The following is a 27,626-nucleotide window of genomic DNA, read 5'->3' as shown; positions in this document are numbered from 1 at the left end:
AGGAGAGATCCTCATATTTATAGGGAAGGAGCTCACTGGTTCCTGGTAGGGACCCACTGGTTCCTGGCTGGTTAGACATTACTAATGTGGTGTGGTGTATTGCACTACCTACACTAGTGTGGTCTACTAAACTCTCTTGAGTTGCAGAAAGGGTGTGCTATCCCTTCACACACAACTCTAAGTTCAGTAGAACTTACTGTAGCTAAACTTGATATTATATGTACCTCAGGTACCTTTAGTGGTTTTCAGTTGATCAATTCAATTGAGATTATCTGGTAAAAGAATAGCAAGCTGGAATCCCACACGCTGCCACCAATGTGAGAAGGTGGCCTGATATATGCTGTCCACTAGTTCTAGTGGGCACCTTGTATCAGTTCAAACAACCCCTTATGGTGAATGGTTAAAGACAACCTTATGTGAAAGCTATCCTAGTGGTAGAGATGGAGAGCAGCCTTCAGGCAAAGTCTTAAAGGAATGTAAAGCAGCTTGTTTTACCAGTCTATAATCACTTGAATGGTCAAATGAAAGAACAACCACACCAGGTATATATTTAAAATATATGTATTTAGGTTAACACACACCCCTCTAGTCTCTTTATGAGACTGGAGTTCGAAGTACTTTAGTTACAAGTGATCAAGCATCAGTAAAAGCACAAATACACGTTTGGGCCCTAGGGGCATACCAAACGATATACCAAAAAAGTGGTATAAGAACCACGACTGGAATAGGCACTAGGTCTATTGCCTCTAGAATCGCTGGGCCCCAAAGAACCACCCAAGGTAGTGACACAGGGGACCCCCGGGAGCTGTATGCAGTGTGAAAACACAACCGCGGGTTCCAATTATCTTCTATGGGGAATGTCGTGGTTGGAAATTTAAAGATTAGGGACACTTCTAATCGAGTTTGGACCAAACCCTTTTGGACTTAAGAAGTTCTAGGGCTCGCACCCACGAGAGCACCGGAGTACTCGAGTTACCTCACCCAGGGAAGCCGGGTGCATAGGTGTCTTTTGGTGTCAGGTCGCGTCGTCGATTCCAATGGAAGCCTGCAAAGGACTGCTGCTGCCGTGAAGAGGAGAAGTGCCCGAAGATATCCAAGCCTGGATCTAGGATGTAAGGAACCTGAAATCAGAGGGAACAGAGACTGGGTCCCTAGCCAGTGACCGAGGGCAGGATGGACCAATGCCCACAGATGTCGGGTGCTTCAGGTGAGTTGATGGGTGTCTTGACTCTTCAGCCACGAGGTCCAGGAGGTGTCGACGAAGTCCATGAGCTGGATTCAAGCTGTCCCACAAAGTTTGTCGAGTGCTGCGGTGTCGGCGACCAGAAAGGACCCAACAAGCCTTGGCAACGGCATGTCACTGGAAATCAGAGAAAGGACTGCGGTGCAAACCAGCAAGGTCTGAGGGACTCACCCAGCAAGGGTAAGTCAGGGCACATATGGAGTAACCAGGTAAGCCTAATCAGGAAAGGAGTCACCTTCGTGGGGACCTGCTAGCCAATGGGCTAGTGATCGCAAAGGAGCCTCGAACGATGGAACTTGAAGCTGGCCCACGGGTCACTCGTGGAGTGGAAGCCAACAATCTTCGGTGCAGGAGATGCTCAAGACTGGGGCTACTAGGAGCCCAAAGCACAACTTTGAGGAGGACCAGGAAGATAGTGTTGTTGCAAAAGTTCACAGTGTCCAGGGGTCCCAGTTCCACGTCACCCACGATAGCCATGGGCCTCACCTTTGCTGTGGACTCAGGGTAGCCTCGGGGAAGTCTGGAAATCCACCTCTGGGGATGCAGAGACTTTGGCGTCCCGCAGCAGGAGCTTCAGAATTGCAGACTGGTCCGTTGCTTCTTTGGTGCCTGCCAAGCAGCGGAGTCACTCCTTGACCCCAAGGGAGATTTCTTCAGTCTTCTAGTCATGATAGAACGTCAAAGGTAAAGGATGTATGTTGCAGAGTTACGTCCAGGGTAATCTAAAGTCCTAGGGACTGGTTTCCTATACTTATACTAAGTTTAGGGGATGGACTAACTCTAAGGCCCCACCTATGGGTGGGCCAGGAAAGAGGGGTGGTTACACCCATTTCCTTTGTACAGTTTCGTGCCAGAGCAGGGGCAGGTAGTCCCTGCAACTGGTTTGAACTGGAGTATGCACAGGGACACCAAGGGTGCCCCCAGTGCAGGACTTCAAGGCACCAGAGAGTGCTCCCGCCCAGCCCCAATACACATCAGCCTGTCTGGGGAGGTGGGGACACCTCCCCTCGACAGGAAACCTATTTTCCAGGCCTCCCCTGCTGGAGTTTCGGTCAGCAGCAGGAGGCCAGACCCGTGTCTGTGGCAGAGGCATCCATTTTGTGATGCCAGGGCTCAGGAAAGTCCTACCGGGTTTTGCCAGTGTGAACATGTCTCTCCCTCTAGAAGGGTGGAATGCTACCCCCGCCACCAGGACTGGCGGAGGGGGTAGTATTCCAAAGCGTTTGACACCAAACACGACAAGTTTTGATGCAGCCATCCCAAAGTTAGCATTTACCGCGAGGTTATAATGCACTTAAGAGTATATGGTATGGCTGTATCACAGAACAGCCATAAGGAAGTATTTCCGAAAGCTGCAGAGGGGCTCAGCTCATGCTTGGGCACCCTCTCACATAAAACCAAGCCCCCTGTCTTCAGGATTGTCAAGGCATTCCATAGGAGTGGCTTATAGGTTTATATGTGTCTGTATAAGGTAGTGATATAGGTAGCCTACACCACTGTAAGGGGTGCAAGCACACCCTTACCCAGGCTGCAGTAGCAGACCTGTGGTGTCAATTTAGAGTGCTTCCCAGGGGTGGCATAATATATGCTGCAGCCCCTGGTAGGCCTCTGAAGTACCTATGCCCTAGGTACATAGTATACCATATACTAGGGGCTTATAAGGCACTCCAGAATCCAATTAGATATGCACCTAATGTACATGCAAACCATTTTACAGAGAAAGCAGATAGACTGGGGCCCTGAATAGCAGGATCCCAGTCCAACTAAGTCATAAACCAGCAAAACACCAGGCAAAAAGTGGGGGCAACCATATAGTCAGATTCCACCTTTCTACAACGCCGGAACGGGAAAGGGAGAGAGGTGAGCACCCGGAACAGGGACAATAGGCACCACATCACACTGAAACTAAAAGACTAACTCACGAGAACCCAACAATACCTAGGGATTACATTATGACCACTTCAGCGCAACACAAGGGGGGACTGTTATGTTAATAGGGGTGTTAAATTAAATATACCAGAGAGTAATAATCTTGCGTAAAGTATACTGGATATGATATGAATAATGTTTATGTATGTCAATGAAGTCTTAAAACTCAATAAAATCTGGTGGTGAAAAGAAAAATTGAATTTCCCCAGCTGGGGTTTGAACCCTTGTCAAAAAGCACTCATAGCCCCTGTTAGCTACCACTGTACCAACTATTCTACGTGCAGTTACTGTGCCCAAAGCTTTTGTGTCATGGAAAAAGGGTGCTTTCCTTATTCCATTTTCAGGTCATGTTGCTTTTACATGCCACAAATCTACACTTGATTTTCGTTATTTATAAACAAAGACCCCTTCCTTTCTCTCACTTTGGCACTTGGCCCATGCATTTCTTTTTCTTACACAACCATTCCCAAAGTCTCATTCCACAAATTAAGGGATTTCTTTCATAGCAAACCTTACCCCCCCTTCTACATGCCACAGCATGTCACAAATGTCTGACATGCACTGGCTTGACTAAAAAGGCCACAGATCTCACAGACACTGATAGGGGTGATTTACAAAGGGACATCTTTAATTTGGCTAAAAAATGGAAAAGAATATAAAAATCGAATTTTCCCAGCTGGGGTTTGAACGTTTGTTGAAAAGCACTCATACCCCCTAAGAGCTACCACTGTACAATCTATTGTCCTAAAAGAATGTTTTGGCCCAAAGCCATTTTGTCATGGAAGGAGTGTTGCCATCCTTCTTCTATTTCTATGTCATTTTGTTTTTACATGCCACAAATTCTATGTCATGACCGGAGGCTCTGATTATGCTTCTCATTTCTTTACTACTAATTTCAGCAGCCATTCACAATAAAGTAAAACACAAACTACATAACCCATGTTTCCCTGTACCTCCCATGTCACATGCTCCAATTATATATGAGCTACCTATATAACTGTAGACGTCACCATTTTGTGTCCTCTTTCTTTGCTGCTTCGCAGCTAGATAAGTGCAGTTTAATTATTTATGCTTGTACTGTCGTAATTATAGATATATCATATCCCTATTGCGTAGAATGTTTCTTTTCTATATGCTTGTTATGCCGTAATTATAGGTATTTCATACCTCTATTTGCTGTGAATGTCATGCTTTCTACGTGTTGCGGTTCTATGAGGGCAGGAGTGGTAAGGTTACCAATCACCCACTGCGTCCCACTGGGACTCTGCCTTCATTTTTTTAACACAGCAGTCGGACTCCGACGCTGCTTGCTGCCTCAGTGGAGCGGGGAGTGGACAGCGCACGTCTCGCTGATGTGCACAGCATCTTTTACTTGTAAACAAGGGCCACACAACACGCATGTGCAGAAATCGAATGCGACGCTCAGGGATATTGATCAGAGCGTTTGCTGGCTTTTTCTACATATAATGTGACCCGGCTCTGTATGTGGTGGCAGGGGTGAATGCTCCCCTACGCCCTGTCTCACAAGTGTGTGCAGGGCTGTATACATTTGCATAGGCTCTGAATAGAGTGGATTTTTTGGTGCAGGCAGCTCCCTCCACATTTAAATTAAGGCACAATCCTTGGCCTGGCAGGGCTTTTTCCACTCCCCCCTTACTCTCTCAACTCCCAGTAAATTGAGTGTGCATGCAGAGAGAATTGCACAACGGGAGCCCTATATGGTGGAGGCAGACAACTACCATGAAGAAGGTGATGACCAGCTAGAGCTGGATTTTGTGGATGCGCTGGACTGCAGTGTACAGCGATCTGTGAATAAGGCCCTGGTACGGGCACTAGGTCCCATCACGGCGCAGCTGTGTGAGTTTGCATGCCAACAAGGCTGGCAACCCCAACTTCCTCCGGCCAACAATGAGGTGGGCCCATCAAAAAAGAGCAAAGTCAAGAGTAAATCACAGCCAGAGGTACATGGAGATGCTTTTGAAAAGCTAAGGGGCAAGAAAGAGACTGAACACTATTATTGCGCCAACCCACAGGGAGAGTCCTCTCAGTCTCACAGCTCACAGTATGCAGAGGCCCTAGACTCAGACTGCTCATCCCACACTGAGGACAGTGATGAGGGTGAGAAGACAAGACCCAGTAAGAAGAAATGGGCTCCAGTCCATACCCATCGGGTGCTCCAATTCGAGCCCACCGAAGTAGGTCACCCCAGGGAGTCAATTTATTTATTTTTATTTATTTAGCAAGTTTTATATAGCGCGAACAAGATCCCGAAGGATATCTGAGCGCTTTACAAGAAGGATGGAAGGAGGGTGATACATACATTATCAACCTTAAGTAGTAATAAAAACAAGAATAATCACATAATTCCAAGAAGAATAGGTCAAAGTAGCGTAATACAGTAAGCAGGTACATAGCAGACTAAACGGGGGGAACACAATGAGATAAAGAAGAGCATCATCCAAAGATGGTCCAATGGTTGTAGGATCAATGACCTAGTGCAGGTGACCCTAACCCAATTAAGATAGGAATTTGTTCATTAAGAATCTTTTGACTTCCCGTTTGAAAGCAACCGTTGAGGAGATTCTGCGTATTTCCGGTGGCAGAAAGTTCCATATCGTTGGGGCGCACCGGAGAAGGCTTGCAGGCAAGTTCTCTTTTTCCTAAAGATTCGAGGTTTCAAGAGGAAAGTGTTAGTGCTTCTTGAGGCTCTCCCCCGCAGGATAATTCAAGTTTTTGCGCTAGGTACCTGGGAGTCTTGAAGTGTAGGGCTTGGTGCGCCAGAGCGGCAATCTTGAACTGTATTCGAGCTTTGTAGTGCAACCACTTAAGAGATTTTAGGACTGGGAATATGTGCACATTTCGTTTGGTACCAGTAACCAGTCTGGCCGCAACGTTCGGTGATACCCTTAGTGGAGCCATGGTGTATTTGGGAATGCCACAGAGCATAGCGCTGCCATAGTCTGATCTCGGTAAGATGAGCGTTTGAACCACCTGCTTGAAATCTGTTTGTGGAAGGAATGGTTTGATATCTCTAAGTGTCCTTATCAAGTGATTTGTTCCTCTACACATGTTGCTGATATGATTATTCATGTTCAGGTGATTGTCCGGGGTGATTCTGAGAGATTTGGGTGAGTCTATAATGAGGGGGGTGCAGTTGAAAGCCGTGAGGTGATTAATCCAAAGGTCTAGTTTGGGGATGTGGTTCGGAGGAGAGATGAGAAGGAATTCAGTTTTTGAGATGTTGAGCAGGAGATTGTTCTCAGTTAACCAATTTTGAGTAGATGATAGGGTAGAGTTGAGTGAGCTGATGTTATCCGGGGGGGGAGATTTTCAAATAGAGTTGTGTATCGTCCGCATACATATATAAGAAAATGTTCATGAAATTTAGTGAGTTTGCTAATGGTTCCAGGAAAAGGTTGAAGAGTATAGGAGACGGGGAGGACCCTTGGGGTACACCCATAAGAACTGGGGAGGTCTGGGAGAGAGAGTGGTTTGCCTTAACTCTTTGTGATCTATGGTGTAGGAAGGACGAGAACCATTGTAATGCCCTACCAGAGAAGCCCATCCTGTTCTTCAGAATGGATAGGAAGTTGTCGTGATTGACCGTGTCGAATGCGGAGGAAAGGTCGAGGAGCATTAGGAGACAGGATTCATTTTTAGTCAAGTATTTTTAAAATGTCATCCATAACGTGAGTGAGAGCCGATTCAGTGCTGTGCCCCTTCCGAAAGCCAGATTGATGCTGGGTCAGGATTTGGAAATTCTCAATGTGAGCACAAAGTTGGGATTGTACGCATTTTTCTTGGAAATTGGCTAGGGTGGGGATGTTGGAGATAGGGCAGAAGTTATTGAAGTCAGCTTTATCTCCGTTAGTTTTTTTTAGTATCGGTGATACCTGAGCTGCTTTTAGACAATCTGGGATCATGCTTTGTGACAGTGAAGCGTTTACAATCCTTGTCCAGGTAGGGATGAGAACTTTCTTGATTTCTTTGAAGATAGCCGTGGGCAGGGGGTCGCTGAAAGGGTTAGAGGGGTTGATATTCTGAAGAATCTTGTTGATGTCTTTTTCACTGAAAGGGGTAAAGGTGCCCCATGATGCATTGTTCTTGGTGATCAGACTGATAGGTTTGTGGTTTTCTAAAAGGTCAAGGGGTGGAACAGACCCAGAGGATGGCAGAAGCGCCTTCTTGGAGGCGAGTTCAATGTTGATAAACCTTGATTTTTCAGTGAAGAAAGCAGCCAGTTTGTCGCATGAGGGTGGGCTGCCTCCGGTAGGGTGGGTTCCCCCTCCAGAGGTTGCGGAATACCTTCATACCCATCTATGGTGGAGCTTTGATAAAGAGGTACGTGCATGCTTCCACATGGAGTGCCCCCGCCCCGACCTGGCGGGTAAGGTTGCAGACACGCCAGAGGTAGATCCTATCATGGTCACTTTTATGAAAAAATACGCAAGGGATCTGAAAAAGGGCCTGGATCACTCATTTCGGATGTGCCAAGATAAACTACTTGACCTGACAGGAATCTTGACTAAGATCTTAGACTTAGCATACTAAGCCAAAGAGTCCAACTCCCCAGTAAGTACTGACGATCTGATTGGCTGGGCTCAGTGAGCAGTCTGCATGTTAGGAAACACCAACTGCACCATGTCTACGGAGCGTCGGAAATTTATCGTGATGAGAATAGATCCTAAACTCAATGATCTATCCAATTCGTAAGCCAACCCAATGGCCGACAGCCTATTATTCGGGGACTCCTTTGTTAAGGAACTGTCCAGATTTTGTGCCACCTACTCGACTACATACAAGGTCCAAATGTCGCTAAAAAGAGTATTCTGGAGAGGCCTTTTTGTCAGGGCCGGGTGACAAGGAGGGTGCGCCAGGCTGTAGATCCCACCAAAGCTCTCAACAAAGTTACTATACCTACGGCAATGGTGGTTGGTATAGAGACCAACCAGATCCCACATTCTATCCCACTCAATCCAGAGGTGGCCTCCCCAGATTCTGCCACAGATCCAGACACGGACAATAGAATGCAATCCAGGACACAAGATATACTGGTATGAGTTATTCCCTTCTCGGAAGTGATATTGGGAGGAAGAGTGTCGCTATTCACCACAATTGTAAATGCATATCCATGGACCCATGTGCACTGGAGATCAATCAGGGCTTCAAACTGGAATTTTACGAATCTCCAACTCAGTCTGGCCCCCCAAGACAAACCATTTTTTTCCAAACACAACAGGTTTTTATATTCAAACTCTCCTAGACAAAAGGGCAATATGCCTGACAACTCCACACCCCAAAGGGTTCATGAGACCCATCTTTCTGTTCGAAAAGAAGGGCAGAGGTCACTACTAGTCCTCAACCTCACAGATTTCAATGTCTGGATAATGTACAGACATTTCAAAATTGCAGAAATTCTCTTATTAAGAGATATTCTACAGGAATGCGACTGGATGGTCCGTCTGATCCTGGAGGATGCCTACCTCTCCATCCCCATATTCCCACCTCATAGATGGTTTCTACAGTTTATATGACGGGGACAGTGCATGGAATTCAAATCCCTTCCATTCAGTCTCTCATGGGCCCTGTGGTGTTTCACTAAATTGATGAGACCAGTCGTAGAAGCACTGAGGGCTTGAGGAGTATGTCTAATTGACTAGACAGCCTCCTGTTGATGGCCCAGGACCTTCAGACACTCAGGACTCATCTATCATGGACTATACAACTTCTTCAGAGGCTGGGATTCCTGATCAACTCCCAGAAGTCAGTCCTGTCGCCAGTCCATCAAATTGTATTTCTGGGTATCCAGATAGAATCAGCCCGAGCACAATTGCTCCTTCCAACCCAAAAGATTTGCAATATCAAGAGGGAATTGAGGTCTGCGTTGTGCAAACAGACTGTATCATTGAGGTAGATTGCCAGAATCATGAGACTCCTGGCTTCATCGATACAAGCCATATTTCAAGGCCCACTCCATTACAGAACCCCTTCAGATATTAAAAATCCAACACTTATGGAAGGGTCTATCTTACACAGAACAAGTCCCACTGATAGGCAAAGCCAGAACAGAGATAACATGGTGGTTGGACCACATGGAATCCTAGAATGGTCGAGCCATTTTCGGCACCTCGCCAGAAATAGGGATCGAATTGGATGCCAGCCGGTTGGGTTGGGGAGTGAGGTGCGGGACGATGTCGACAGGGGGTTGGTGGTCGGAGGCAGAGCTCAGGCTCCACATAAATTGCCTGGAACTCCTGGCAGGCTCTTTCGCTATCAGAAGTCTCTCCCCGATAAAGACAGACTATTATATCTTACTGAGAATGGACAACATCTCAGCAGTCCGCTAAGTCAACAAGACGAGATTGCCAAGGACTTCTGTCCCTTCTGACTCGATCATTGCATCTCCCTCATAGTGGAGCATCTACCACGCAAGAGGAACACCATAGCTGACTGGAACTCCAGACACTTACAAGATTTCAGCGACTGGAAACTAAATCACTCAGTTTTCCAAGCTCTGAACAGACTGTGGGGCCCGTGTGAAATAGATCTGTTCGCATCATGACTCAATCGGCAACTGACACATTTTTTGAGCTTGCGCCCAGATCCAGATGCCCAGGCAACAGTTGCATTTATCCAGGACTAGGATCAGTTCCGAGGCTATGCCTTTGCCCCATTCCTGATGATTCCCTGTGTACTGTCACAGATCAGTTGACAAGGAGCAGAATTCCTTTTGGTGACACCTTACTGGAGAGAGTAACCTTGGTTCCCAGTAGCTCTAACTCTAGCGAGTGCGCCTCCAGCTCAATTCCCAGTTCAGCCGGATCTCCTCCTAGACCCGGAAGGTATTCCTCACCCATTGAATCTATCAGGTCAACTCAAGCTGATGGCTTGGATGGTTTCAGGCAAAAACGGCATACCCAAGGCATTTCACAACAAGCTGCATCCTTCATCAGGCAGGCCTGGCCAGATAACACCCATAAAAGATATTCTTTAGCTTGGAGGAGATGGTGTGCTTGGTGCAACACATGGAGTGTTGATCCCGTGGGGGCACAACATTGTATAGTAATAACATTTCTATCAGAACTAGCATCTTCAGGTTTAGCATACCAAACTGTTCATAACTTCAGATCAGCAATCTCCGCAGGACACCTCCCAGTAGATGAACACCCTCTAGTCTGCAAATGGATGAAAGGTATCTGTATGGTCAACCGTCCGAGACCCAAGTATACACCCATTTGGGGCGTGAATGTTTGTGAGAAGTTGGCCTGGCATATGCTGGTCACTAGTTATAGTGGCCACCTTGCACCAGTCCAATTCGACTCTTGGTAGATAGGTTTAAAGACAACCTTTTAAAGAAAGCTATCCTAGTGGTAGCTGTGGAGAGCAGCCTTCAGGCTAAGTCTCTGAGGAATGTAAAGCAGCTTGTTTTACCTTATAATCTCTTGAATCACCAAATGAAAAGACACCACACAGGTATATATATCAAATATATATGTATTTATTTCTAAATATACTCTACTAATCTCTTTATGAGATTAGAGCCAGGTAAACATTCAAAATATCAACAGTTCTCAACAAATTAAGCACAAATATGGCTGTAGCCCTAGGGGCGTACCAGACCATATACTAAAATAGTGGTTTAACAAACTCGACTTGCAATATGAAGATTCCTAGGGCCTTGGGAATCGCTGGGGCTTCACTTCTGCAGCATTAGCAGGTAAGTAATCAGCCCACAGGAGACGCGTGCAGTGTCTAAACACACACGCGGGTTTCAATGCGTTTCAATGGCAAATGTCGCGGTTTGTAATTTACAGTTCTAGGGCACTTCGGAGTGGACAACAAGCAAACAACTTACAGGGTAAGTACTTCGATAGCCAATGCACACTTGGGCACCATAATGCCAGAGTTACCTCACCCAGGGAAGCCGGGTGCATAGGTGTCCTTTGGTGTCGGGTCGCGATGCTGTTTTCAATGGAGATCGGGGAAGTCTTGCTGCTTGTGTCGTCGAGAGAAGTGTCCGCTTGAATCCGACGATGGATTGGAGTTGCAGGAGACCTAGAAATTGAGGGGACAGAGTTCAAAGTCACTTGCCAGTGACTGGTGGCCAGCAGGATAGATGACCACAGCTGTCGCGTCTCTTCAGGTCGCTGATGTCATTTTGTCTCTTCATTCACGTGGACCAGGAGGGATCGATGAAGACCAGCAGCTGGATTCCGGAGGTCCCACGACGTCTGCAGCTGTTGGCGTTGTCGGCACTCGGATCGGAGTCAACAAACCTTGGCAACTGCAAGTCTTGTGTGGATGGAAGATTGTCGATGGATCAGACAAGCAAGGTCCAATGGACTTACCCAGCGAGGGTAAGTGAGGGCAGGCCCAGAGCAACCAAGCGAGCCCTTGAAGAGGATGTGGAAGTCTTCTGGAGGGCTACTAGCCAACGGGCAATCAACCGCAAAGACGCCTTTGCAGGAAAAGTTTAACAACAGCCCACGGTCACTCGGGACGGGGTAGGCCGCTGAAGTTTGGTACCAGACTTGCTCAGGACTTGGACAACAACTGGTCCAAAGCACAACTTCGTTGGACGTAGTTTAGGGCTTGCACTCGAAATCAGTGGCATCGTGGGGTCCAGATGCCACAGCTTCGCTGGGGACTCAAAATGGCCAACGAGAGGTCAGGAAATCCACTTCAGGGGACGCAGGGACTTCGGGCTCCGGCGGGAGCGGTAAAGTTTGCAACCGTAGTTCAGTAGTTTTGGTGCCTGCCAAGCAGGGGAGTCACTCCTTGACTCCAAGGGAGATCCTTCGGTCTTCTAAAGATAGTAGAACGTTGAAGGGCCAGGATTCTTCTTCGTAGAGCGTCATCCAGGTGTAATCTAAGTTGCATTGGCAAGCTTTGGTATCTTATAGTGAAAAGATGGGAGGGACTAGCTCTATGGCCACTCCTCTAGGAGGGCCAGGGTAGTGGGTGGTTACACCCACTTCCCTTTGTCCAGTTTCGCGCCAGAGCAGGGGCAGGTAGCCCCTGAACCGGTTTGAGCTGGCATATGCACAGAGGAGCCTACTGCTCCCCCAGTGCAGGACTTCAAAGCACTCTAAGAGTGCACCCACCCAGCTCCAATACACTAAATCCTGTCTGGGCGGTGGTGACACCTCCCTGTGACAGGAAACCCTTTGTTGAGCTCCCTCCACTGCGAGTTTCGGTCAGCAGCAGGAGGGCAGCCCGGTGTCTGTGCTGGTGGCATCCATTTTGTGATGCCAGGGCTCTAGATGATTTCTACCGTGTAGTACAGTGTGTACATGTCGTCCCCTCTAGAAGTGTGGGATCCTACTCCCACACCAGTTACTGGTGTGGGGGTAGAATTCCAAATTGTTTGACACCAAACACGACATGTTTTGATGCAGTCATTCCAAAGTTAGCATTTACCGCAAGGTTATAATGCACTTAAGAGTATATGGTTTAACCGCATCCACTAACAGCAGCAGAGAATAGACTCTGCCAGCTGCAGAGGGGTCCTGCTCAGGCAGAAGCACCCCCTCACATAGTAAACCAAGCACCCTGCCCTTGGGATTGATAGGGCCTACCATAGGGGTGACTGATAGGTTTATATGTGTGTGTATGGTGAGATATAGGAACCTATACCTCAGTGAGGAGTGGTAACACTACCTCACACAGGCTGCAGTAGCAGGCCTGTGGTGTCAGATTGTGAATACTTCCCAGAGGTGGCATAATACATGCTGCAGCCCCTGGTAGGCCTGTGAAGTACCAATGCCCTAGGTACCTAAGGTACCATATACTAGGGGCTCATAAGGTACCACAGTATCCAATCACTAGTGCATCTAATATGCACACCAATCATTTAAGGGAGTAAGCAGATAGGCTGGGGCCCTTGTTTTCCAGGATCCCAGCCAGACTAGTCAAAAACCATTCAAACACCAGGAAAAAAGTGGGGGCAACCATATAGTCAGATTCCACCTTCCTACATAACCCCCCCCCCCCCAAACGAAAGGAGATAAGGCTAACCTTGCCCAGTTAAGCCTTTATTTCCTGAGTGGCCATATAAGGAAGAACCTGCACTAGCATGGTTGCTCCCTGTCTCATGGTCCACTTGGGAAATCCTACCCCAAGGGGTTTTGGAGTTTCTCCAAAGTCTAGGGAAATTACCTGTATTGTTTTCTGGTACAGAAGTAGGCTGGTGGGGTGTCTGAGTGTGGAAGTGAGGCCCTATTTGGGGTGGTCTCAACTTCCTCAGCACACCGGTCACCATGGAAGCCTTTCTGTCCATGACTGTGTCATATCTGGCCCTAAGGGTCAACCTCTGGCTGCCTACAGCTGGGGGTTGGGTCCCTCTGGTTGGAGTAGTGGAGGGCATTGGAATGTTTGGGGCAACTATGCCCCAGGTTTCCCTGTGCCCAACAAAGTCCATCTGGGGGGTACCTGTACCTAGGGGTAAGGGGGATCCCTCAGTTTGTAGAGGAATATTCACCTGGCTGGAACTACTCTGCTGGGTGTCCCTAATCTGCTGATGAGGGGGTTCCTCTGGACAGGGGCCCATTAAGGGTCCACTGACCTCCCTGACCTCTGCAGCCCTGGGCTGACTGAGGCAGGGTAGAGAGGGGCAGGATACCTTCTCCAGACTGGGTGCCACCTTGGAAGGATCCCCTGCCATCAGAGTTGTGGCCAGGACAGGCCTGACCACTTCTGGGGCAGTTACTTCACAAGGGGCAGGATCAGTTCCCTTAGAAACTTGACCCTTACCTTTAGTCTGGTGGGGGGAGGACTGTCCCTCACCCCCTATGCTCTCTGTTTGTGTGGAGTGATCCATACTTTCAGGCTTCACTCCCCTTATTTTCTCCTGGGGTGGAGGTGAGGCCCTCAGGGTCTCATCCACTCTCTCAGGGGTGCCTAACATTCTTAAATGGGCATTGTGATCTACCTCAGCCCAGGCTGAGATTTCCAGATCATTCCCCAGTAGACAATCCACAGGCAAGGTTGGGGACACTGCCACTCTCTTTGGGCCAGTGACCCCTCCCCAGCTGAGATTTACCACTGCCATGGGATGGTCTGTCCTAATTCCATCAATATTGGTCACCTGGTAGCTAAACTCAGGTAAAGGCTGTTCTAGGGGCACTAGTCTCTTTGTCACCATGGTGACACTAGCCCCTGTGTCCCTGTAGGCCACAGCCTTCTGACCATTGATCATGGGCTCTTTCCTGTACCTGCCCAAGATATTGGGACTCATGGTAAAGTTGGCAAACCCCATGCCACCATCACAGACTAGAGTTGCTTGTGTAGGGGACCTGGTTAGGCCAGAGTCCACCTGAGTTCCCCAAGAAAGCCCAACTAATTTTTTGGGTGCACTCCCACCACCTGGGGGATTACTACTGGTAGTAACAGGAGGTGTTGGAGCTGCAGAGGGAGGAACATTTTCTTTATTGCCATTCTTTGGACAGCTGGAGTCAGTTTTCCAGTGTCCAGGTTGCTTGCACACATGGCAATATGGTTTCTTATTGGTAGAGGAAGGATTTTGGGACCCACCCCCAGAACTGGGTTTTTGGGGCCCTTCAGAGGACTTTTCTGTTTTATCATCCCCACCTTTCTCTTTGGGCTTAGTGGAATCTTTCTTCTGGTCACCACCTTGGTTCTTGGGCCTAACCCTGGTTCTGACCCATTTGTCTGCCTTCTTTCCCAATTCTTGGGGAGAGGTCAGATCAGAGTCCACCAGGTACTGGTGTAAGAGTTGGTTTTGACAATTATTAAGGATCTGCTCTCTCATAATCAAATTATACAATCCTTTAAAGTCAGTGACTCTACTGCCAACTATCCAACCCTCCAGAGCCTTGGTAGCACAATCTACAAAGTCCACCCAATCCTGAGTCTGTGCTTTCTGGGTGTCTCTGAACTTGAACCTGTACTGTTCAGTGGTTAAGCCAAACCCATCTATTAAAGCACTCTTCAGGGATTCATAATCATTAGCATCCTCTTCTCTAACAGTGAGGAGCTTGTCTCTACCTTTATCTGAAAAGGAGAGCCACAAGATTGCTGCCCACTGTTTCTGGGGGACCTGTTGAACTTTACAGGCCCTCTCCATAGCAGTTATCCATTTGTGGATATCATCCCCACTCTGGTAGGGAGGAACAACCTTGGACAGGTTCCTATGATCTGGCATGTAATCTCTGCCTCTAGGGACACTGTTGCTGCCACCAGGGGCATCTAACCCCTCCTTCTTTGAAGCTCTTTGGAGCTCGAAGGCTTCCCTATCTAAGGCCAATTGCTTGGTTCTGATCTGAAGGCAAGCCTAGCTTCCTCATACTGGAGCATCTTGAACCTTCTTTCAGAGGAGGTCTCACTGGGAAAGTTGGAGTTCCTCTGTGGAATAGATTCTCTTCCAGAGTGGTATGACCTGTCAGAGTCCCTTGAGAGGGACCTAGGCCTGTCTCCCACTTTGTCAGTTCTCTTAGGGAGATTTCCTCTATTCTCTTCAGACCCTTCTGGGTCTGGCCCTTCACCCACAGAGTCCAGGTCATCTTGATTGTCATCATCAGACCCAGAGACTATGTGTGACCCACCCCCTGATGCAGACCCACTAGCTCCTAGAGCTTTTCTCAGGTCATCTGCTACTAACAGATCTATCAGGCGTTGCGATGAGGGACTCCTGCCCACCCTCAGATTTCTTTCAAAGCATAAGGCCTTCAGTTCAGTGTAGGCTATATCTTTGTACTTTGATGGGGTGGACCCACTGGCTCCACCCTGGTGAGGCATACTAGTGTTGTGCAGTGTTGTATTACCTACACTAGTTGAGGCCTACTGGACCTAGCTTGAGCTGTAGCAAGGGTGTACTTGTCCCTTCACAAACAGCTCTAAGTTCAGTAGAACTTATTGATACTAGCTTGACTTTATATGTACCTTGAGTACCTTAAGTGGTTTTCAGTTAGTAATTCAAATAGAGATTTTCTGGTAAAACAATGGCAAGCTGGAATCCCACACGCTGCCCACCAATGTGAGAAGTTGGCCTGGCATATGCTGGTCACTAGTTATAGTGGCCACCTTGCACCAGTCCAATTCGACTCTTGGTAGATAGGTTTAAAGACAACCTTTTAAAGAAAGCTATCCTAGTGGTAGCTGTGGAGAGCAGCCTTCAGGCTAAGTCTCTGAGGAATGTAAAGCAGCTTGTTTTACCTTATAATCTCTTGAATTACCAAATGAAAAGACACCACACAGGTATATATATCAAATATATATGTATTTATTTCTAAATATACTCTACTAATCTCTTTATGAGATTAGAGCCAGGTAAACATTCAAAAGATCAACAGTTTTCAATAAATTAAGCACAAATATGGCTGTAGCCCTAGGGGCGTACCAGACCATATACTAAAATAGTGGTTTAACAAACTCGACTTGCAATATGAAGAGGCCTAGGGCCTTGGGAATCGCTGGGGCTTCACTTCTGCAGTGTTAGCAGGTAAGTAATCAGCCCACAGGAGACGCGTGCAGTGTCTAAACACACACGCGGGTTTCAATGCGTTTCAATGGCAAATGTCGCGGTTTGTAATTTACAGTTCTAGGGCACTTCGGAGTGGACAACAAGCAAACAACTTACAGGGTAAGTACTTCGATAGCCAATGCACACTTGGGCACCGTAATGCCAGAGTTACCTCACCCAGGGAAGCCGGGTGCATAGGTGTCCCTTCAGAGGACTTTTCTGTTTTATCATCCCCACCTTTCTCTTTGGGCTTAGTGGAATCTTTCTTCTGGTCACCACCTTGGTTCTTGGGCCTAACCCTGGTTCTGACCCATTTGTCTGCCTTCTTTCCCAATTCTTGGGGAGAGGTCAGATCAGAGTCCACCAGGTACTGGTGTAAGAGTTGGTTTTGACAATTATTAAGGATCTGCTCTCTCATAATCAAATTATACAATCCTTTAAAGTCAGTGACTCTACTGCCAACTATCCAACCCTCCAGAGCCTTGGTAGCACAATCTACAAAGTCCACCCAATCCTGAGTCTGTGCTTTCTGGGTGTCTCTGAACTTGAACCTGTACTGTTCAGTGGTTAAGCCAAACCCATCTATTAATGCACTCTTCAGGGATTCGTAATCATTAGCATCCTCTTCTCTAACAGTGAGGAGCTTGTCTCTACTTTTATCTGAAAAGGAGAGCCACAAGATTGCTGCCCACTGTTTCTGGGGGACCTGTTGAACTTTACAGGCCCTCTCCATAGCAGTTATCCATTTGTGGATATCATCCCCACTCTGGTAGGGAGGAACAACCTTGGACAGGTTCCTATGATCTGGCATGTAATCTCTGCCTCTAGGGACACTGTTGCTGCCACCAGGGGCATCTAACCCCTCCTTCTTTGAAGCTCTTTGGAGCTCGAAGGCTTCCCTATCTAAGGCCAATTGCTTGGTTCTGATCTGAAGGCAAGCCTAGCTTCCTCATACCGGAGCATCTTGAACCTTCTTTCAGAGGAGGTCTCCCTGGGAAAGTTGGAGTTCCTCTGTGGAATAGATTCTCTTCCAGAGTGGTATGACCTGTCAGAGTCCCTTGAGAGGGACCTAGGCCTGTCTCCCACTTTGTCAGTTCTCTTAGGGAGATTTCCTCTATTCTCTTCAGACCCTTCTGGGTCTGGCCCTTCACCCACAGAGTCCAGGTCATCTTGATTGTCATCATCAGACCCAGAGACTATGTGTGACCCACCCCCTGATGCAGACCCACTAGCTCCTAGAGCTTTTCTCAGGTCATCTGCTACTAACAGATCTATCAGGCGTTGCGATGAGGGACTCCTGCCCACCCTCAGATTTCTTTCAAAGCATAAGGCCTTCAGTTCAGTGTAGGCTATATCTTTGTACTTTGATGGGGTGGACCCACTGGCTCCACCCTGGTGAGGCATACTAGTGTTGTGCAGTGTTGTACTACCTACACTAGTTGAGGCCTACTGGACCTAGCTTGAGCTGTAGCAAGGGTGTACTTGTCCCTTCACAAACAGCTCTAAGTTCAGTAGAACTTATTGATACTAGCTTGACTTTATATGTACCTTGAGTACCTTAAGTGGTTTTCAGTTAGTAATTCAAATAGAGATTTTCTGGTAAAACAATGGCAAGCTGGAATCCCACACGCTGCCCACCAATGTGAGAAGTTGGCCTGGCATATGCTGGTCACTAGTTATAGTGGCCACCTTGCACCAGTCCAATTCGACTCTTGGTAGATAGGTTTAAAGACAACCTTTTAAAGAAAGCTATCCTAGTGGTAGCTGTGGAGAGCAGCCTTCAGGCTAAGTCTCTGAGGAATGTAAAGCAGCTTGTTTTACCTTATAATCTCTTGAATTACCAAATGAAAAGACACCACACAGGTATATATATCAAATATATATGTATTTATTTCTAAATATACTCTACTAATCTCTTTATGAGATTAGAGCCAGGTAAACATTCAAAAGATCAACAGTTTTCAATAAATTAAGCACAAATATGGCTGTAGCCCTAGGGGCGTACCAGACCATATACTAAAATAGTGGTTTAACAAACTCGACTTGCAATATGAAGAGGCCTAGGGCCTTGGGAATCGCTGGGGCTTCACTTCTGCAGTGTTAGCAGGTAAGTATTCAGCCTACAGGAGACGCGTGCAGTGTCTAAACACACACGCGGGTTTCAATGCGTTTCAATGGCAAATGTCGCGGTTTGTAATTTACAGTTCTAGGGCACTTCGGAGTGGACAACAAGCAAACAACTTACAGGGTAAGTACTTCGATAGCCAATGCACACTTGGGCACCGTAATGCCAGAGTTACCTCACCCAGGGAAGCCGGGTGCATAGGTGTCCTTTGGTGTCGGGTCGCGATGATGTTTTCAATGGAGATCGGGGAAGTCTTGCTGCTTGTGTCATCGAGAGAAGTGTCCGCTTGAATCCGACGATGGATTGGAGTTGCAGGAGACGTAGAAATTGAGGGGACAGAGTTCAAAGTCACTTGCCAGTGACTGGTGGCCAGCAGGATAGATGACCACAGCTGTCGCGTCTCTTCAGGTCGCTGATGTCGTTTTGTCTCTTCACTCACATAGACCAGGAGGGATCAATGAAGACCAGCAGCTGGATTCCAGAGGTCCCAGAATGTCTGCAGCTGTTGGCGGTGTCGGCACTCGGATTGGAGTCAACAAACCTTGGCAACTGCAAGTCTTGTGTGGATGGAAGATTGTCGATGGATCAGACCAGCAAGGTCCGATGGACTTACCCAGCAAGGGTAAGTGAGGGCAGGCCCAAAGCAACCAGGCGAGCCCTTGAAGTGGATGTGGAAGTCTTCTGGAGGGCTACTAGCCAACAGGCAAGCAACCGCGAAGATGCCTTTGCAGGAAAAGTTTAACAACAGCCCACGGTCACTCAGGATGCGGTAGGCTGCTGAAATTTGGTACCAGACCTGCTCAGGACTTGGACAACAACTGGTTTAAAGCACAACTTCATTGGATGTAGTTTAGTGCTTGCACTCGAAATCAGTGCACGGTTCCCTGGTATTGCCGTTCCTCGTCACTCGTGGAGTCCAGATGCCACAGCTTCACTGGGGACTCAAAAATGGCTGACGAGAGGTCAGGAAATCCACTTCAGGGGACGCAGGGACTTCGGGCTCCGGCGGGAGTGGTAAAGTTTGCAACCGTAGTTCAGTAGTTTTGGTGCCTGCCAAGCAGGGGAGTCACTCCTTGACTCCAAGGGAGATCCTTCGGTCTTCTAAAGATAGTAGAAAGTTGAAGAGCCAGGATTCTTCTTCATAGAGCGTCGTCCAGGTGTAATCTAAGTTGCATTGGCAAGCTTTGGTATCTTATAGTGAAAAGATGGGAGGGACTAGCTCTATGGCCACTCCTCTAGGAGGGCCAGGGTAGTGGGTGGTTACACCCACTTCCCTTTGTCCAGTTTTGCGCCAGAGCAGGGGCAGGTAGCCCCTGAACCGGTTTGAGCTGGCATATGCACAGAGGAGCCTACTGCTCCCCCAGTGCAGGACTTCAAAGCACTCTAAGAGTGCACCCACCCAGCTCCAATACACTAAATCCTGTCTGGGAGGTGGTGACACCTCCCTGTGACAGGAAACCCTTTGTTGAGCTCCCTCCACTGTGAGTTTCGGTCAGCAGCAGGAGGGCAGCCCGGTGTCTGTGCTGGTGGCATCCATTTTGTGATGCCAAGGCTCTAGATGATTTCTACCGTGTAGTACAGTGTGTACATGTCGTCCCCTATAGAAGGGTGGGATCCTACTCCCACACCAATTACTGGTGTGGGGGTAGCATTCCAAGTTGTTTGACACCAAACACGACATGTTTTGATGCAGTCATTCCAAAGTTAGCATTTACCGCAAGGTTATAATGCACTTAAGAGTATATGGTTTAACCGCATCCACAAACAGCAGCAGAGAATAGACTCTGCCAGCTGCAGAGGGGTCCTGCTCAGGCAGAAGCACCCCCTCACATAGTAAACCAAGCACCCGGCCCTTGGGATTGATAGGGCCTACCATAGGGGTGACTGATAGGTTTATATGTGTGTGTACGGTGAGATATAGGAACCTATACCTCAGTGAGGAGTGCTAACACTACCTCACACAGGCTGCAGTAGCAGGCCTGTGGTGTCAGATTGTGAATGCTTCCCAGAGGTGGCATAATACATGCTGCAGCCCCTGGTAGGCCTGTGAAGTACCAATGCCCTAGGTACCTAAGGTATCATATACTAGGGGCTCATAAGGTACCACAGTATCCAATCACTAGTGCATCTAATATGCACACCAATCATTTAAGGGAGTAAGCAGATAGGCTGGGGTCCTGGATAGCAGGATCCCAGCCAGACTAGTCAAAAACCATTCAAACACCAGGAAAAAAGTGGGGGCAACCATATAGTCAGATTCCACCTTCCTACAATGTTGTTCTCAAATTCTTGGAGCATTCGCCTGCAAACAAATACTTGTCGTGCAAACAGCTTTCGGGCCAAGCTCACAATGTTATTATGTCTGATTTCCTGTAAAAGGCTATTGGACTTACGAGCATTGGATCTATCAGATTTCTCTCCAGAAGGCATTTCCTGTACCATCACACGCTGCACCAAATCTATTTCCATGTTGGTAACCTATCTAAGTTTCCCAAACAGTAGTAAATTAAGTGTGGTGCAATGCTTAAAGGATTATGAAATCGCTACTTGTGATATGAGATAGGAGGCTGGAGTACAACTACTTATTGCCTTACAAAACCTAAAAACCAGTGTTTGCAGCTACCTTAGCCAGGTGGATGAAATGACTACAGGCAGTAGCAGGCGTCAACATTTCTTTCTTTGTGGCACATTCTGCCAGAGGAGCCATGGCATCCAAATCATATGCTCTCGGCTCTCATATAGAAGACATCACAAGAGCAGCAGACTGGATCTCTGAGTCTACATATAAGCAATACTATTATAAACCTATTGTAGATGTGGCATCTGTGGTGGTAACACAACTTTAAACTAGCATAATCGGAGCCTCCGGTCCTGACATAGAATTAAATTGTGTCTAGATGACGCATCAAGAATTTCCAATTCTATTAAGTACACGGAGGCAAGGCTCACCCTTTGGATGCAATTGTTTTTGAACTATAATTCAATTGTTAAAATTGTATTTTGTAGCTAATGTTGATACAAAATTGAGTTGTTTCTGTCTTATTTCTCCCACCTGGTGATTTTTGGCAATAGTCTATGCTTTATATTTATGATGCCAGATTTTACTTTGGGGATCTCTCTCTATTTCAGGAAATGCCCAGAACAGCTGTGAGGTGCACTCTCTTTGGAATGCTTTCCTTTGAGAGGAGTTATATATGGCGTGTTGACTCGCTGCAATTTTAATCCCATTGCAGAGTTCAGTCACGGGCTGTGGTTGAGGCTATACATCCCTGTTGGATCAACTGGAAGTTTTGAGTCCACGTTGGGCTGTATGGATCTTTGGTGACTTTTACCCTGTTTCCGTTTGGAATATTCTGTTCTTATGGACTAATCTAACAAAGAAAGAGGACACAAAATGGTGACTTCCACAGTTACATGGGTAGCTCATATATGATTGGAGCATGTGACATGGAAGGTACAGGGAAACATGGATAATGTAGTTTGTGTTTAACTTTATTGAGATTGGCTGCTGAAATTAGTAGTAAAGAAATGAGAAGCATATTCCTCACCTCCGTGCCCTTAACAGAATTATTGATGCGTTGGCTATAAAAAAATGTCATCCACACTTGTTTTTCATGCTTTATAAATAAATAGCCCTCCTTCTCTTTCATTCTGAGACCAGTCCCATAAATATGTTTCTCACAAACTCTTTCTGTATAGCTTCTGCCACAATTTCATATGTATTTTGCATGCCTCAAAAACACTTTTACTTTTCAAGACTGTTAGCCACAAAATAGCTATTCATTTTTCTCTGTGTGTTCTCTATAGTAGGATTGCTAAATATTTTCAATTATGTAAGAAAAGTGCATTTGAAACATTCTACTGGTCAGACTAGAACCCTGGATAACAACCAAGCAGCTTCTTAGTTCCTGTATTTTGCCTAAAGGATTTTGCATCCAATAACATGAGTGAGGTCATTTGCGCTGCTGCTGTACGCTATCCCATTGTTTGATTTTATGACGTTGTCTTTTTAAAATTTTAACTGGTGGCTAATTACCATTTACTTTTGTATTTTTACTTGATGGGCTCTCACCTCCACACGCTGGGGAATTTCTCTTTCTTCCTGCTTCCGCTCCGTTTCGCCGCGGCTGTGTGCCGATTGGGTGGAGGGTTTCCCGAACCAACCAGACTCGCGTCTCGCGGCATTTCCGGGTTTTTCCTATTTAAACCCATGCCATGGCGGGTGCGCCGCTGGTGCGCCAAAGGCACGCCTAAGGCTAGCCCGTATGCGCACGTCCGTGTCCGGCCTGGACCAGCGGCCAGAACCCCTGCTCGTTTTTGCTTGCAGCCACAACTCACTTCCTTCTCTCAAGGTCTTAGGAGTTTTAAACTCACCCTAATGATGTTTGTCAGGTTCTTGCCCCTGATGCCAGCATCAGGTTCTGCTCTCATTGTCTATTTGATAATATCTTCCCCACTTATTCCCGGCATGGCCCCCACCCTTCTTTCGAAGGAGAGACTTCCCACCTTTCCAGAGTTGACAATTCTGGCTCACATTCATCTAGGGTTTTCCGCTGTTTTAGTCTCAATTGTCGCTCCCTTCCCAAACACCAGTTGCACCCATTTCACATCCTAGTTGACATGGATGCAGATGTGTTTTTTTAACACAGACCTGGGTCCACAACAGGTCCATACCAGATGTGATTGCGGCACTACCACATAATTTTGCTCTATTAGGTATAAATAGACCTCTGAAAACTGGTGGAGGAATTGCAATTATATAAAAACGAATCTATAACTGCAAAATTGAGGCACTCACGATTCCCAACTGTGAAGCCCTACTTTTCTCTTTCCCATTCTCCCCAAATCTTACCTTTTCTGGTGCCCTCATTTACCGTCTCCCTGGCCCATCTAAAAAGTGGGGTTCCCTGTTGACCAAATCACTTGCCCCTCTTGTTCTTTGTGTGGCAAATTTTCTGTGCTTGGGGACTTGAATTTTCATTTTGATGATCCTAGTAATAAATCTGTTCAAACTCTTTTGAACAATCTGTTGACCCTGAATCTTTCACTCATCAATTCTTCACCTTCTCATGTAGCAGGTCATCTTTTGGACCCTATTTTTTCGAATTTTCCTACTGTGTCCACTGCTCCTCCCATTCAGCTAGGCTAGTCTGATCACCTTGCCATTCCTTTCTTTATTGATTTCTCCTTGGCTTATTCGCCTCGCCCTCCCACCTTGTCAAAGAAAACTCAGAACTGGTCTCTACTTGATATGAATGCACTAAATGAGCTGCTTTGGCAGACTGTTCCTTCCATTTCATCTCAACTGGACTAGGACAAGCTACTTGTCGATCACTGGTTGTCTGAGGCTATCGATTCCATTCTTCCCCTTTCTACTAAATCCCAATCTAGAGGGCTTCCCCCCGCTCCGTGGTTTACTGACTCCCTTAGAGCTGGAATAAAACAATGTAAAGTTTAGGAGAGACTGTGGAGAAAGCATTATGCGCCAGAGGCCAAAGCCACTTATCTGAAGGCACAAAAAAACAATATCATGCTCTTTGCAGATCTGCTCGTGCCTCCTTCTATACGGATAAAATTACGTCCGCCCAAAATTGTTAGAAAACCCGATTTAAAATTGTGTCCGAACTTTCTGCATCCAATATGTTCTTGCCATCCCCCTCCCTTCCATTACACCATTGCAATGAACTCGCACAGTTTTATCATAATAAAGTTGTGACTATTCATCATGACCTTGAGTTGGATTCCCCTTCTCATGACAACTTCATCTTTCATCTTTCCCACTACTCAACTTTCTGACCATGTTGTGACTGTTCCCCCTGATTTTGCATCTGATGAATCTTGTCAAGTTAAGGCTTGGCTCCCAATTGATTGAATTCCTTAGATAAATCTAATTGAAAACATCAAGTCTGACTTCCCACTTGATCCTCTCCCTCCTTCCAAGCTCAGATGCCTGGATTGAGGTGATTGCTCAGCATCTCAATTCCTCCCTAAATCTGGGCCAGTTGCCTCGCAGTTGGAAGCACACTCTGGTGCTTCCACTGTTGAAAAAGACTGGTTTAGATCCCCTCTGCTGGTCTAACTACAGGCCTATATCTCTTCTCTCCACCTTTTCCAAATATTAGAAAAACACGTTAACTCTCAACTTTCTGCACATGTGGCGAAACATAAGCTATTTCATCCGTCTCAGTCTGGCTTTCGTCCTGGTCACAGTACCGAATCAGCTCTGTTGGGGGTCATAGAATACCTTAGGCAGCAGCTTGATTGTGGGGGCTAAGCAGCGCTCATCCTTTTGGATTTGAGCGCTGCTTTTGATACGGTATCCCATTCCATTCTGGTGTAGCGTCTTGTAAGCTCTGGTATTGTAGGTGTAGCCTTGCAGTGGCTGATTTCTTTTTTGGAGGATCGCTCCTTTCAAGTCTTTTCTCACACCGTGAAATCTAACTCTGTTGCCTTGACTTCTGGAGTTCCGCAGGGTTCGTTCCTGAGTCCTCTGCTTTTTAATCTGTATGTTCGCCCTTTGGAAGACATCTGGGTTGACCATCTTTTCATACGTTGACGATATGCAGATTATTTTTTCTTTATCATCTGCTCAACACCAAGATCCTTCTTCACTTAAACATGGTCTGTGTAACATCTCCTTGTGGATGTCCAGCAAAGCTTTCAGGCTGAATGGTTCTACAATGGAGGTGTTCATCCTGGGGAACAATCCTGAGCTTTGGGGAGACAACCATTGGCCTGTATATCTGGGACCTTTACCCACCCCGGTTCCTAAGGTTAAGAACCTGGGATTTTCCATCGATAGCAAGCTCTCTCTCACTGCTCAGGTCTCGGGAGTCACCTCGGCCTGCTTTGTGGTCCTCAAGAGGTTAAAGAAAATTCTCTGGCTAATTCCACCTGCTGCTCAGAGTACTGTCTTGCAGTCTTTGGTGATCTCCAGGCTCAATTATGGTAATGTTTTGTATTGTGGTGGGGACAAGACCTCTTTATGCCGTCTCCAGCTCATTCAGAATGCAGCTGCCCGCCTACTTTATAGGTTGCCTCGCCACGCCTCTGTCTCCCCTTTGCTCTATCAACTCCACTGGCTCAGGGTTGGCAAGTGTATTGAATTTAAGGCTCTCTGCTACCTGTTTAGAGCTCAGCACGGCCTGGCCCCTGCATACATACCATATCTTGTGAAGCCCTATCGACCTTCTTGCAATCTAAGATCTGCAAATCTTTTCCTTTTCTCAGTCCCTAGAGTACGGCTGGCCCGTATGGGTGGCCGTTCATTTTCTTTCCTATGGCCAGAATTGTGGAACTCTCTTCCGCTAGAACTCAGGAATTGTCAGTCCCTCTTTGCCTTCCGTAAAAAGCTCAAGGCTTTTCTTTTTAGCCCAGCCTAATGCCAACTGAGCTTCTATCATGCTTGCTCCGCTGTCGGCGCCAGGAAACTCTGTTGGGTATCTGCGCGCTTTATAAATCTTTAAATTAAAAAAACTGCAGTCCCTTTTCTATTTCAAGTATTAGGGTAATTCATTGATAGGCCTTCCTCTATGCCATGAGACACCCCTGTTTAGCTCCAGTTATTTTGTGAGGTTGTTTTCGAATATATTGCCATACAGTGGAATAATTTACCTCTTCTACCTTCTTAAGCAGTGAAAAGTGCCACCTTTCATATGCAGGTTGTGTCACTCATCCTGGAGAATTGCTGACAGAAACAGGATTCTGACATAGCCACTCCACATTGTGCCATTAAGACAGGGTAAGCAGAAGCACGGGCCTGGATCAAGGTCCGTGGGGCCTTAAGATCACTGTCCAAAACCTTCCAAATCACCATGTAGTTACTGTGTAATATGTCAATGTCCTAAATGTGTTCCTATCAAAGACACTTTGTCAAACGAACACTGAAATTTGCTCATCGGTGCTTATTGTAAGTCTGTCTAGAAAGGAAACAATGGCTCCTGTGGAATAATGAACAACTATATGATAAAAAAATAGTGGCTCACACTTTGCTCGTGGTCAGTGATACACTTTCACACGGTGATTACGGTGTCTACGGTCACCGTACCATACAGGGAGACGGACGCCTCTCTGGTCCATTAACCAGCGGGGTGTTGAGACACCGTAATCACTGTGTGAAAGTGTATCACTGACCACGAGCAAAGTGTGAGCCACTATCAGGCCATTCTGGGTTCATATCCCAAAGTCCCTCCTCCTCCCCGCATCCAGAGCGCTATTATACGCTTAATGGCTAACCAGTATTGATTACCACGACCTTTGATTGTAACGGAGATCCACGCTGATTCTCCCGTTTGACTGCCTGATACCACCCTCACAAGGGTACCCGGCCGGGCACTTTGTGAGTTCATTTCTTTCACTATATTCACGGTGTCACTGTCTTTACATATCAGGCAGCGCTGACCACCGTTCAGGTGTCCCTACATTTTAAGGTCCTGAAGAGACCCTTTATCCTAAATAGGGTTGAAACGCCGTCAACAGTAAATAAGGGCGAATCAGTACTCAACACTTACGACTAACGAGTGTTGTGAATTGTATTGCTTTATTCTTTATGGTCGCTCTTATGCTTGATAATTGAAACCTTTTACATATGTCACATGTTATGTCACTTTTAGCTTAGGTTCAATCACTTTTTCACTGGGACACTTTTTATAATTGTTTGTTAATTCGTAGATTGTATGTAATTCTATTGTGTATTTATACACTGTTTATTTGTTGCTTATCAAAAATACAAACAATATTACTATGTATTGACTTTCTGATGTGTATAGCCAATTTTCTTTCTGACTCCGTCTTAAACCCTATATATTGCCAATGTGCCTTTTTTATCATATAGTTGTTCATTATTCCAC

The 27,626-nt window shown here is 46.7% G+C and overlaps 1 pseudogene; it reads left to right on the top strand.

Moving 5' to 3' along the window:
• The first annotated feature begins 4,890 nt into the window (after positions 1–4,890).
• The window catches only part of LOC146870337 (uncharacterized), a 72,839-nt pseudogene continuing 50,103 nt past the window's right edge, over positions 4,891–27,626 (top strand).

This window comes from Triturus cristatus, chromosome 1_1, assembly GCF_964204655.1.
Source record: "Triturus cristatus chromosome 1_1, aTriCri1.1, whole genome shotgun sequence".
NCBI classification, from domain to species: domain Eukaryota; kingdom Metazoa; phylum Chordata; class Amphibia; order Caudata; family Salamandridae; genus Triturus; species Triturus cristatus.
The sequence above is the reverse complement of the archived record's forward strand: the minus strand, read 5'-3'. Positions and strand labels throughout refer to the sequence as shown.